We start from the raw sequence: 13,625 nt of genomic DNA on the forward strand, positions 1-13,625 counted from the left end.
TAGCCCTTTGCTGCACCCTCTCCAGCAGTTCCCTGTCCTTCTTGAACCGGGGAGCCCAGAACTGGACACAGGACTCCAGGTGTGGCCTCACCAAGGCAGAGTGGGGAGGAGGACCTCCCTCGACCTGCTGGCCACACTCTTCTTGATGCACCCCAGGATGCTCTTGGCCTTCTTGGCCACAAGGGCACATTGCTGGCTCATGGTCACCCTGTTGTCCACCAGGACTCACAGGTCTCTTTCCACAGAGCTGCTCTCCAGCAGGTCAGCCCCCAACCTGTACTGGCGCATGGGGTTATTCCTCCCCAGGGGCAGGACCCTACACTTGTCCTTGTTGAATTTCATAAGGTTCCTCTCTGTCCAAATCTCCAGCCTGTCCAGGTCTCTCTGTGTGGCGGCACAGCATTCTGGTGTGTCAGCCACCCCCCGCCCCCAGCTTTGTGTCATCAGCAAACTTGCTGAGGGTGCACTGTATCCCCTCATCCAGGTCATTGATGAATATATTGAACAGGACCCAGTACTGACCCCTGGGGAACACCACTCGTCACTGACCTCCAACTAGACTCTGTGCCCCTAATCACGACCCTCTGAGCTCTGTCTTTCAACCAGTTATCTATCCACCCCACTGTCCATTCATCTAACCCACACTTCCTAAGCTTCCCTATGAGGATGCTGTGGGAGACCATGTCAAAAGCCTTGCTCAAGTCAAGGTAGACCACATCCACTGCCCTCCCCTCTTCTATCCATCCAGTCTTGCCATCATAGAAGGCTATCAGGTTAGTCAGACATGATTTCCCCTTGGTGAATCTGTGTTGAGTACTTCTGATAGCTTTCTTTTCCTCCATATGCCTTGAGATGATGCCAGAACAAGCTGTTCCATCATCTTCCCAGGGATGAGGTGAGGCTGACTGGCCTGTGGTTTCCTGGGTCCTCCTTTTTGCCCTTTTTGAAGACTGGAGTGACATTGGCTTTTCTCCAGTCCTCAGGCACCTTGCCTGTTCTCCAGGACCTTTCCAAGATGATGGAGAGTGGCCCAGCAATGACTTTTGCCAGCTGTCAGCACTCTCAGGTGCATCCCATCAGGGCCCATGGACTTGTGTATATCTAATTGACCTAATTGATCTCTCACCTGATCCTCCTCAACCAAGGGGAAGTCTTCCTCTTTCCCTGTTACTTTCTCCAAAGTCTGGGACTCCTGAGGGCTGGGCCAAGGAGTAAAGACCAAAGCAAAGAAGTCATTCAGTAATTCCACCTTCTCCATCACCATGGCTCCTGTCTCATTCAACAGTCGGCCCACAACTTCTCTAGATTTCCTTTTGAAGATGAATTAATTCCTTTATTCCACTAAAAATGATGGTCTTGCAAGGTCTCCATCATTGGAGATCCTTAAGAGCTTGTTGGGCAGGATAATAAATGGAGTGGGTCTGCCATTGGGGTGGACCAGGTGGCCTAATTTGTGCCATTCCAGTTCTCTTGGGTATAGTTGTTTTTTTTTTACTTTAAAAGTCATGAATGCAGCAGTGTCTCCTCGAATACTTCTGGTAACTGGGTAAACTGTGGCACATTGCATGCGTCAGCACTCAGACGATTGTTTCTGTTTTTTTTTCTTCTTCTCTTCTTTTTTGTTTTGTTTTGTTTTGTTTTGTTTGCTAGAAAGAGTTTTGATTTGTTTGGGACCTTCTCTCCAAAACTAAAAGGAAACAGACAATGCAGTCCAGGAGAAGTGTTTATCATTTTCCAGCCGAGCGCCATTATTTCCAGAGGTCCTTGTAAGCATTTAAGATAAATGTCAAAACAACTGTAGACTCCTTGTCCCCTGTCCTGGATGCCCTTGGCTCTCCGGAGATGAGGGGAATCACATTTCCCACCTCCTGGGGGCCCCAGGGCAGGGACAGAGCGCATCCCCCTGAGGTGCCGAGGCCCATCCCTGGGCTGGGCAGCCGGGAGAGGGTCTGTGGCCAGCAGAGAGGTGGCCATTGGGTGCTTGGCTGGGGCCAGAAGCCCAAGTGGCTAATTGGGAGGTAGGGGATCCAGTGTGGAACGGTTCCGTGCCCGGTACGCAGGCTGCGATTGGCTGCCCGGGAGGGGAGCAATGGGCAGAGCGGCCAATGGGGAGGTGGAGGATCATTCCGGGAGGGGGCTGCGGGGCAGGTGGTGGTGGGGGCGGGCTGCGGAGTGCTCGGGGGGGCGGCGCGGCGGGAGCCCCTGGCCAGCCTGGGCGGTGCGGTGCGGTGCCGGTCGGCTGCTAGGTGGAGCCCGCGTCCGCACAACCCAGATCCGGGCCCTCGCCGCTCCCCCGCCCCTCGGCTCGCCGCCCGCCCGGCTCCGTGCGGCCGCCGCCGGGCAGGGCAGCAACGCCGCGCCGCCCGCCGCCGCCGCCTCCCCGGGCCCCGCTCCCCGCGCCCGGCCCGGCCCTGCGGGAGACGCGGGCGCTGCGGGTCCCGCCGCCCCGGAGCGCCTCCGCCCCCTCCCCGTGCGCGGTGCGCGTGTGTGTGCGCGGTGCCGAGAGCCGAGCCGAGCCGTGCCGGCGGGGCCGCCCGCCCGCCCGCGGCCATGGGGCCCCCCCGCGCCCGCTAGGCATCGCGCGGGGCGCGCCCGCCGAGCCGCCCCCCCTCCGCGCCCGCGGAGCCGCCCCCCCGCCCCCCCGCGCCGAGCCGCGCCGGGGCTGGCGGTCTCCGCAGCGGGAGGAGGAGGAGGAAGGATCTGGGGTGCCGGCGGAGCCCGGGGGGCTGAGGACCACCCGCCTCCCTCTGCGCGGGCGCCTTTGTGTCCCCCAGCCCCGGCGGAGCGAGGGGCCGCGGGCAGGGGAGCGGATGCGAAGAGCGGCTGGTGCTGGAGGGGGAAGAGAAAAAGGGGGATGGTGGAAGATTTCTCTCCCTTTTTTTTTTTTTTTTTTTTTTTTTTTTTTGGTGGTCTCTTCGGCAGCGGCTGTTCTTCCCCAGCGGCAGCAGCGGCAGCACAGGCAATGACTCTGCCGCATACGAATCGCCTGGCCGGTGGTGCCGGCTCCGGAGACATCACCTTGCTCTGAGGTTGCCCACCTGGAGGAGGTAAATCGGAGCGGGGCTCTCGTCCAGAGGGGTGGGCGACGACGGGGGAGAGGAGGAAGCGATCGCCTCCCCCATCCCCACACACCCTCCGTCCTCCGAGAGGGAGCCTGTGTAGCAGAAGAACACGGCAGAAAAGGAGAGACTTTTTCTTCTTCCTATTTTTTTCCCTTTTTTTTTTTTTTTCCCCAAAATATTGTTTTTTCCCTCCTTGAGGGACGTTCCCTGCCTCTCATCACCCCCTTTTCCTGCTGGCTGGGGGCTTTAGTAGTGTGGGCCAGGTCTGCTTCCTACCCCCACCCGTGGTTTTAATGGCTGGATTGTGGCGGCAGCTCCCGGCTGCAGGTTGTTGAGGAACTGATGGGGACTTGCATCTCAGGAGCCGGAGGTGACTAAAGGTAACTAACCACCCAACGGATGGATGCTCACCAGCCCTTGTTTGGCCAGCAGTCGCACCCTTGCCCGGTTGCGTCGGTCTGAAGGGTGCCGGCCGCCCTGGGTGCACGCTTGGATTGAATTATTTCATAATAAGGATAGTTTGCCTTCAGGGGGGCTGGATCCTCCAGGTAACGGGGGGGACATCTCTCTGGGTCTGCATGCTGTGGTGGGGCAGGGGACAGTGGGGACAAGGGTGTGCTGCTAGTTAGGAAATGCCTTGTAGGCTCTAGCCGGGTTTGGCGGTGGACAACTAGGGTGGTGAAGGCAGTGGGTAGATGGAGGAGACCTGACAGGTTTTGTTCTTGCTTTCCCTTCTGTTTTTCTGTGAAAGGCATCACGTTGGACTGGTGGGTTTGCTGGTGTTACCCTGAGAAATTCCTGAGTTTCATGTGTGTGTCCCCCCCATTCTCATGCCCGCCCCTTCGTGGTTCTGTGTTTCTGTTTAATTGCTGAAGGGTGCCTTGAGAGGCAATGGCTTTCCTGGATAGCAGGAGGCAGGGGGCATGGGTGGGGATGTTGCCGAATTGGGGATCTGCGTCGGGGGTCGCGTGTGTGTGGATGTGGGGTGGTAGGGTAGAGGTCTGCATCCAGCCCAGCGGCCCTGGGTTACAGGTAGGTGCAAGCTTCCCTTTCAATTGCAGCCAGAGAGGGAAACGTACAGACCAGGTAGATGCATTGCTGGAGATGTTCAGAGCTTCCCACCTCCTGCCTGTGAGGTTGCATTTGTCGGCTCTAACAGTGTAGGGCTGGCGTTCACCAGAGGGATTTTTGAGCGAGAGGGCCGGTATGTAGGGCTGGAGGGAGAAAATTGCCTTTTTTTTTTTAATGCCTTTGTTTGTTTTTTTTTTTAACTCCCGGTTTATTTGCTTGCTTAAATTATTTATTTGCGTTCCCCTTGCAATCATCTTTTGACTGTTTAACTTGGAAACATGGTTGTACGTCTGATGATTGCTCCCTGGCATGAGCTAGAGAGCAGCCCTTTCCTGTTTCCCGGTCTACGGAGCCTACCTTGAGCTGCTGCCCTTTATTGCTAATGAAGATGTAGGTACAGCGCCCCAGAAATGTGCCCTGAGTGCCTGGGGGATTGCCTTCAAGGGTCGAATCTGATCAGTAGCCTTGTGTCCAGAGTTGACCATAGAAACAACGCAGCCCCCTCCAACGCATTTAGTTGTGGGGTTTTTCCACCCTTTCCCTTATGGACAAGCAGATGTTTAGTTTTGCAGGAGAGATGGTGAGGTAGGAGAGCAGCCTCTCTTTCTTTCCCTTTCCTGATAGACGTGTGATTCTTCTCTCCGGTAGTTAAAACAACTTGTGTCTGGCCAAAAGCAATTCATTGTTGTCTGCTTGTCACTGTAGCATTCATTGCTTTAGCCAAAACAATTCCCGTCCCTTGTATTTGCTTTCCTGTTTAGATCACTCATTAGGAGGTATTAGCATTTCCACTCTCCCAGTCCTGGTTCCAGGCAGCTAGCTGCTTAGGAGGAGGGTGAGATGCAAAAAAAAAAAAAAAAAAAAAATAAATAAAAGGGTGAAAATGCCATCTGTGTCTTGATATAAGGCAGGTAGGTAGTCTGCTAGTTGCAATTTCTTTCTGTGTTATAGCACTGATTATTCCAGAGCGTTGGATCAAGATTTTCAAAGCTGACCAAAAAAATAATAATAAAAAAAAATCCTTCTTGGAGTTAAAAATAAATTAATTCCATTTTTGTTGTGGAATGCCATCTCTTAAAGAGCGCAGCCAATGCTGCCTGCTCGGTGTTGAGTAGTAGCGTGTGCAATTTATCATCATTTCCAGGGGTTCGTGATATGAACAGGCTTCTACTGGGTATTCATTAGGAAAAAAATCCTTCCACGGAGTTTTTTGTGGGGGCAAACCAGGTGTTGCAGGTTAAAACAGGCTGCTGTCAAAAAGTCTGCAGTTGTCACTTAAGAATACCAGGCAGGGAAGGGAGAAAATCTGTGCACCTGTGCTGATGTTGGGTGACAGATTTCAGGTTAGGCTCCACTGTAAAGTCGTATATTTTTCTAAAAGTAAAACAAGTGCTCTCAAATGGCAGGAGTCAGTCCCCCTTGTTGTCGTTCAGGCTGCTCCTGTTCCAGCTACTTAAGAGTACTTTTTCCTTATTTAGGGTTGGTTTACTATAGTGACTGTTGTCTTGTTACCTGCTAGCAAACGATAAAGTGGATACAGATCTCTGGTGTGTCTGTTTCTGAAAGGACTGAAGTTTTTATACAGCTCATGTTGGCCTGTGAGTTCCGTATGCTTTTTATTATTCAATAAAATATGAATTTTCCCTTTTTTGGGGGGGTGGGCTGTTGGGAGAGGATATGTTTAATTTTGCATTTAATTCCAGAGCAAGCTAAATGGCAGTGCAGAATGATGACAGTGAAAACACTGAGTCCTGCTTTGTGGGGCAATGAGATTTTAATGGTATTTATTAAGTTCAAGGCTAGCAAGTCCTCTCTCGTATGTTTTGTTTGATGAAAGTAGGAGCTGGGTTTCGGTGTCCTGGTGCCCTCTGAAGATGGTGGAGCAGCTCGTGCCTCAGCCTGACGGCTCGATCCCCCTGCTTTGTTTGCCGCAGCCGGTGCTCGGCCGTGTGTCCCACAGGTTGGGATGCCATGGGGACCGCGTCCCTCCCTGCTGGGGGTGATGTGGTGGAGCTGCTAGGCTTGCCTATCCTGGTGTTAATTGCAGAAAAGATTTTTTTTTTTTTTTTTTTTTTTTCCCCCTCCCCCAGCAGAAAACAAATTACCCTGCCTGCCGGTGCAGAAACGAAGCCGGTGCCCTTTGCTTGGCTGGGAGGGAAACGCGAGCAGGATTGTCGGTGAAGATGCAGGCACGCGATGCGCATCCAGCCGACTGGCTGGTGAGCTGGGTGTCTGCGGGCTGCCCAGTGTTGCAGGGCTGTTATAAAGATAGATAAATAAATAAATAATAAATATTTAGAGGGAGGTGGACCAAATTATTGGCCAGGACTGGAGAGGAATACACACAACCTTTAAGCTTTGGTCAACGCGTCGGTTGGAGGGCCGGATGCTTGCCATCAGGGATTTCACATTCAGAGCATGAGCGTATGCATCATCAACACAAGTAAATGAGATGCACACGGGAGAGTGAAGTCTTTGTAAATGGAGTAGTCCTGGGAACGGGTGATTTATTATTACAGGTTTTAATACTAATAGTGTTGGGACTGGTGTAGATTGACTAGGAAACTATTTCATGCGCGACACAGTATAAAGGATGGGCTGAAGATTGATGAGAGAGATGGAATTCAGGGAGCAAGAATGGATCAGGGAAAAGCTAAAACATGGAGGATGGGCACGAGGCTTTTTGTGCCTAAAATAAGTTTTCTTTTTCTTTTTTCTTTTTTTTTTTCCTTTGTTTAATTATGTTACTTGGTGGTTGTGGAAACAGCCCGATGCTGTGATTGGAGTGATTTTGGTAAAACTTCTTACTCCTTAGAGCATTCTTGCACATCACAAGAGAGGTTTGGAAGAACAACTCAAGAATTATTATTTTGGAGTGGTGATGATCTAAGTGCCAGGCTTCACAATATTGCTGTATTGCTTGGGACAAAACTGAGACACCAGGACAGCCCTGCAAAATGAAGAAATGTTTTCCTGCGACTTCTCATGATGGGCTGCTTACTGGGGTGGATTGCACTTGGTGAGCATTGAAGTTTTGGAGAGATGTTTACTGTAGTTCATGTGGGCACCCAGTTCTTCCCGGCTGGTCCCTTTCTCATTCAATAGATGCCCTCCTGCTGGGATGTGAATACTAGAAATGCACCATGATGCCACATTTTGAGCGTACTTACGTGCTTCAGTCTCTGCTGTGTCTATAGGCAATGCTTTCAGGTGTCTATAAGATGGAGAGATAGAAAATGTGTTATTTGTAACAGTCCACTCTGACGCAGGGTATTTGTAGGAACGTTAAGTGTCCCAGGCAAGGCCGTCTGGCATGCTGGCCTCTGACTGTGTCGTTTCCTAGGGTCATGTCTGCCTTGAGAAATCTTTGTCACAGTCCTCACCAGCACTTAATATCAGGCTCTTTAATCCCTGCTTGGGACACATGTGAATATGTCCTCGTTTTGTAGGAGCTGAGATGCTCCAGCACTCCCTGATCTCATCCTGGTGCCTGCAGGCGTTGGAAGCTCCCAGAGCAGGCTGCTGAAGTAGAAGTAGGAGGAGCTTGCTTTTAAGCATCTACTTCTAATTCTCGGCTACTTTAATGGCAAGGAAACCATCATACTCAAAGCTGCGATGCGATTCTATCTAAGACATTATCCCATTGCCTGTTTTTAGCGTCCAAGTTTGTGGTGGAATTCTTGCTCTACATTCCTAACCAGATAATCTCTGCAGCCTGCAGTCTAAAACGCATGTGTCTCCTGGGTGCAAGCTAAGCGTTCATTTTTAAGACAACTTCTCTAAGGACACCTTGACACTATAACTTTTACTTCAGTAGTCTTTTTGGAGAGCTTTCTGATTTTTTTCCTGGAAGGCAGATGCATTTATCAGTCATTGCACCACGCATCTGTAGCTATAGCTAGTCTTTCCAGGCAATAAAAACTTCATTTTAATTGTGTTCTGGACCACTGTTTTACTTACTGAGCAGTGCTCAACGTGTGACTATTTCCTAGCCTGCCTGAAACCTCTCTTTTCCTCTGGCAGAGAAATGAGGACTGAACCATTTTTAAATGGCCTCTTTCTTTCTGTCTTTTTTTTTTCTTTTTCTTTTCTTCCTCTTTTTAAACTTTTCATCTCTTCTTCTTCAGGCCCACTCCCATCCAGGGGAGGTATCACTCTATATGTGATGAGGTTCCCACTGTAGTCTATGGAGTGCTTACGTTGGCTTCCCCGTGAGGGGAAGGTACTCAAGAATCTCAGATGTGGTATCTTCTTGAAAGATGCTCCAGGATCTCAGATGTGGTAGCTTTTCAAAAACATTCCCCTGCTTCAGCATCATGTTTCTACTAAATGTGTTGTAATGTCTTTGCCAGAGGTGGCATTTCAGGCTGAACAAAGCTGTGTACGCAGGTGAAGACTTGAAATCTGTGCACACTTTTAACATGCTTATGGAAACAGTTGAAAGTTAAAATCAAGACTCTTCCTTTTGGGACTTGACAGCTTTCGGTTTCAAGGGTTGTGAAATAGATACCATTCTGAAGGAAGCAGAGAAGTGTTTGGAAGCTGTCCTAATTAGTCAATATGAAGTTATATATTTCATTTAAATGCCTAATAGCAATAAACTTTTACAGAGGATCCATTGATGTATGGCTTCACACTACTTTTTTTTTTTTTTTTTTTTAAAGCACCTTGGCCGACGTGAGTAATTACGTAGGAATTATTTTGGTGGTTACAAACCTAATGCTTCAGCAGTCTGTAGCACAGCTGCGATTCATTGCAGTGGATACCTGACAGGGAACACCTTTGAAATACTTTGCACGGTGTTTTGAGTAGGTTGGATCCTGGCTTTGCTACTATTAACTTTACTGACTTGATTGCAGTTGCATTGATTCATACCAAGTAAGGTCATTGATTTTGAACTTCATGACGGAGCTGTGTGTTTCTCAAACTTAAAGTGAAATGTCATAAATACAAAGGATCAACATGAATGTCATCTTACAGCAATGCAAAGTTAAAATGAAGTGAAATAGGACTCTCTGTGCTTTTGTAGAAGTGGTCTTTAAAATGTAATCATGAATCGCCCTACTGCAAAGTCCTGTGCAAAGGTGCCAGTGATGAATAGCTGGGCTCTGAAAAGAGGTCTGGTCTAAACCTGGCACCTTCGGATAAGACTTTAAGTGGTTTTATACCAACGACAACTAATTCACTTGTAACAGTTCATTGCGTGCAATGTGTATGAGTTTTTACAATAAGTCCCTTTCCTACTCTGCAAGAACCAAGAATCTCATTACAGAGGTGAGGACGCTGAATGAATGGACACTGTTTAGAGTTAGAGGGTTAGAAACATTCTGCCTGATGCATTCTTAGCGCATTCATTTATTCTATCCAGACACAGACTTATACATATCATGATTTGGGGAACAGACACAGTTCTGATTTTTTTTTTTTTTTTTGTCAAACTTGGGGAAATGAGGAAGAGGTATCTAAGAATTGAACCTATACCCGAAACGTATGTACCTGCATCTGTATGTCTGTGTGTGTGCATACATAGGTTTTGGTTGTGAAACGATGGTGCCGATGCATAGGATTGTTTTAATTCTGTTGCTGGAAAAACTTCTCTCCCTATTGATTTTCTGATTCTTTTTTGATTTCTTGAGATGTAGGCGCAGTGGTGGACAATAACAGCAAAATACTTGTGCACGGGCCTGCAGTTTTAAGATTTTGACTGAGTTGCTTGGTTAGTAGTCCAACACCAAAATAAAACAACCACGTTTACAGATATGCTGAGCAACCACACGTTTTGTCAGAGTTGGTGCTGGGCCTTGCTTATTTGTTGTAGCAGCCTGTTCCCATTCTGAGGTTGCTGATCCCAAGCCTGCCTTCATGACAATTTTTTTTCACTGCCCTCAGCGTGCAGTGAAGAGGAGCGTCACTGCGTTGCAGAAATGTTGTTTGCAGCTTTCTTGGGGATGTCAACATTTTCCTTCAAGCGAGGAGTAGGGGCGTGTTAGAGATAAGTGCGCTAGCTAACTTTGGGCTGATCTAGGTTGGATGGCGAATTTAGCTCAAAAGAGCCCAGCACCGGGGGCTGCCGAGCTGTTGACTCTTTTCTTTTTAACGTGCCCGGTGTGTTGTGTTGGAGGACACTGGGAGAAGAGGGAAGCAAGTGTTAAGCAGAAGCGACACCCTCGTTCTGTTGGATCGGTGGGTCTTGCCGTTTACGAGCCCTGCAGAGGCACTGCGCTGCCTTGCTATTTGCCTTGTTATTCAGGGCCCCGTCGCAAACCAAGCCTTGGCTTAAGCTCGTGAGAATAGGGGAGGGACCCAAGCCCAGTTTTTGATGTTCTGCATGGGTGGGTACCCTGAATACTCAAATGCATTCCAGTGACAGCTGACCCTGTAAGGAGATTTTCAATAGCTCTCTGGGTTTTTTCTTTTTTTTTTTTTCCTCCTTCCACTCCCCTTCCCCCTTTCTTTTTTTCTTTCTTTTTTTTTTCTTTTTTTTTTTTCCTGTTCCAAAGACTGCTGGGGGAAAGGGAAGGAAAAAAAAAAAAAAGCACCCATCCTAGCTGTCCCTTTGAATAGGTTTCACTGTTGGAGAGCGTTGAGGAGAATTTCAGGGATCACGTTAAACTCTTTCTTTCACGCTGCCTTTGCGTGTGAGTGTTGCTGAGTGACACATCGTCATTTTGAAATGGTGCGAATTCCCATCACTCACTTCAAAGGGGACAAGTTTTTGTTGTTTGGTGGTTTGGTTTTTGTCAGCAAGATGTACGCTGCAGGTTTTGTACCCAGAAATATCTGCCGTGTAATATGAATCCTTATTTGCCACTTTTCGTTCGTGTATTGTTTTGCATCTTTTCATTCGGGGGTTGTTTTTTTTCACTCCCTTTTTTCCCGAAGAAAGAAAAGGCTTTTGGATTCTGCTGTGAATGACTTTTTATGTTAAGGCTATCTGGAGGTACGCAAAACTGGTCTATAATCCTGTAGGAGATGGCTTATCCAGAGAACAGCCGTCCTTGTTTCCAGTACACCACAGATTGCTATATTGGGCATCGCACCACAGCACAACCTCCTTGGAACTGCCTGTATGATCTAGAATGTTGCTCCTTTGGATCTAGGATATTGCAATCGAGGCCTTTAATCATTTGGAAATGTGGTGTATATACCCTGCTTCCTTCTCAGATAAATTATGACGTGACTATTGCACTTGCATCTCTCACAGTACAGACTTCTTTAAGAAAACGTTATTTTGGATTATCTTTAATGGATGCAGGTGTGTGGAGTGGTTGTGTGTCTCTTTTCCCCTTTCTTTTCCTTTATTTCTTTTTTTTTTTTTTAAAGAAGGACAGTAATATTACAATTGCTGCTTTATTTGGTACGACTCCAAAATGATGCATGTCTCCTTCTGCAAAATTCATCCTGATAGGTATTCGAAATATAGCGATTACGCTGCATAGAGTGATAACTTGTGACCTTTTGACAAGCGATCCGCAATTACAATCGTAATGCACTTTATAGATCTCCTTAAGTAGGTCACCAATTTGCAATGAGTCTTTCTAAAGTCTGTGCGATGCATTTCGATTGCAGGAGTGGGGAACACTTCTCCGTATAACATCACTGATTTTCCAGAGGAAGGCTAAAATACAACAAGGGAATTATACCTGTATGAGTATCCTTGTTTTGACGAGAAATACCAGCGCACATCACGGAGTATGTGAGGGTATTCCCACCTGAGCAGCTCTGTGTTCGCAGTGGGGCTGAGAAGTTGGGTAAAACTCAAGCACCAGTAGAAAGATGTTGGCCAGTAGACCCAACCAGTTGTCTACGCCAGCTTAAACTAAGAAGTTGTAATTTTCCCATTCAAGGGGAGAATCTGGACCACTGCTGTGTCGGCGGGGATGTTTGCGGCAGGGAGAATGGGATAGGGTGGGGAATATATCTTAAGAGCTGCCTTGCTGTTTGTCTTCTCCAGCTTTGGGAACAGCAGATGGGGGGTTGTCTTCTCCAATGTCTTTACGCTTGATCGCTCCCTCATCCCATGCGAGCGAAGGGCAGACAAGCGTAACCCATGGGCCGGGCTGTGAGGGTGAGGATGCCAGCTTTTGTTTGACCCTTTTCAATCTCTGGACTTGAGCACAGCGAGGGTCCAGGGTTCCTCCCAAGTTCATGTAATTGGGGGGCAAAGCCTATTCCAGCAGTAGTCATTGAGGTAAAGCTGGTGACTTAAATAAATAAAAATTAGTAGACAAAGTAATAGGCAAGTTAGTGAAGAATATCATAGAAGTCTGTTTTGTAGTGATACAGATGTATTTTGCAGTAGGAGTAATGTCATGCTGTGTCTTTGAGCTGGTTCCTCCTCTTATTACTGCAATAAAATAAATGGCAAAGAGTTTGTTGACCTAGGGGTGCCAAGTCCACTCCTGATTTCTAACTCAAATATGTCTCTGCTGGGCTGCAGTAGGAGCTGTAGTCAAACACCAAGCAGATAATCGCATTGTTTGGTTTTTTCCCTGTAAATCACTTTTCCTTTTATACCATAGACATTTGTGTGGATGGTTACTCGTTGACCACAAAGATGCATTTTTTTGTTGTCTTTCACTTACGTTCTCTATTGAATGAGCAGAGTTATGCAGTTTTGTCTGTCACAGTTGGGTGGGATAGTGCAATGATTTAATTTAAAATGAAAGAGAGATGTCTTCATTTTAGGGAAAACCATGGCTAAGTGTTGAGAGTAAGCAGGTCTAGCCTTTACCAGAAACCCTAATTAGAAGAAATCCCATGTACGGTTGACCTTGACTATTGAGACAACCCTCAAAGAAGAAAGAGCACTAAAAATTAGTATGCTGCCAGTGCTGCACTTTTATTATTTGACGTTATTAAGCAAACTCGGTGTGTATTTCTTTTTTGAAGCGTTTGATTAAATGTGTGATCTTATCTTGGTGAAATGGCCCGCTGGGCTGCAGACAGTGGTGTTCAGAAATGAAATTTGTTTAGAGCCTCTGAACAGACATTTATTCAATGAGACCTTTCTTGAATAATAGATGTGACAGTGAGATAGCTGTGCAACGTGTTTGGGGGTTTGGGCTTTTTTTTTTTTTTTGGTGGAGGGAGTTGCAATGTGATCAGGGAGAGAAGACAGCAGAAGCGCACAGGGGTGAGAATAGGATGTAGATGTAGGGAAGTTATCGTATGTTGCATAATCAGGCCCCGATTCTGCTAAGAGTTATTTTTGGGTCAGGCTTTGCACACTTTGTGACCTCCCTATTGGCATATTGTTTGGTATACCAAGTGACGCACATACATACCTACCTCTGTATCAGTAACCTTATCATTTAGCTAGAGCTTTTAAGATGCTTATATTTTAATTTTTTCATTTTCACAGAATTTCACGGAATTTTTCAGAGTTGGACGGGACCTCTAGAGATCATCTAGTCCAACTCCCCTGCTAAAGCAGGATTGCCTAGAGCACATCACTCAGGACTGCATCCAGGCGGGTCTTGAAAGTCTCCA

General features: G+C 47.6%; 1 protein-coding gene across 1 annotated transcript in view; it reads left to right on the forward strand.

The window, feature by feature from the left end:
* Positions 1 to 2,247: 2,247 nt before the first annotated feature.
* ADGRL3 (adhesion G protein-coupled receptor L3) overlaps positions 2,248 to 13,625 on the forward strand; it is a 529,084-nt gene continuing 517,706 nt past the window's right edge. Inside the window, exon 1 of the mRNA XM_074589233.1 lies at positions 2,248 to 3,442. The gene's annotated coding sequence lies outside the window, so the exon portion shown is untranslated. The remainder of the gene's footprint in view (positions 3,443 to 13,625) is intronic.

This window comes from Larus michahellis, chromosome 5 (assembly GCF_964199755.1).
Source record: "Larus michahellis chromosome 5, bLarMic1.1, whole genome shotgun sequence".
NCBI lineage: Eukaryota > Metazoa > Chordata > Aves > Charadriiformes > Laridae > Larus > Larus michahellis.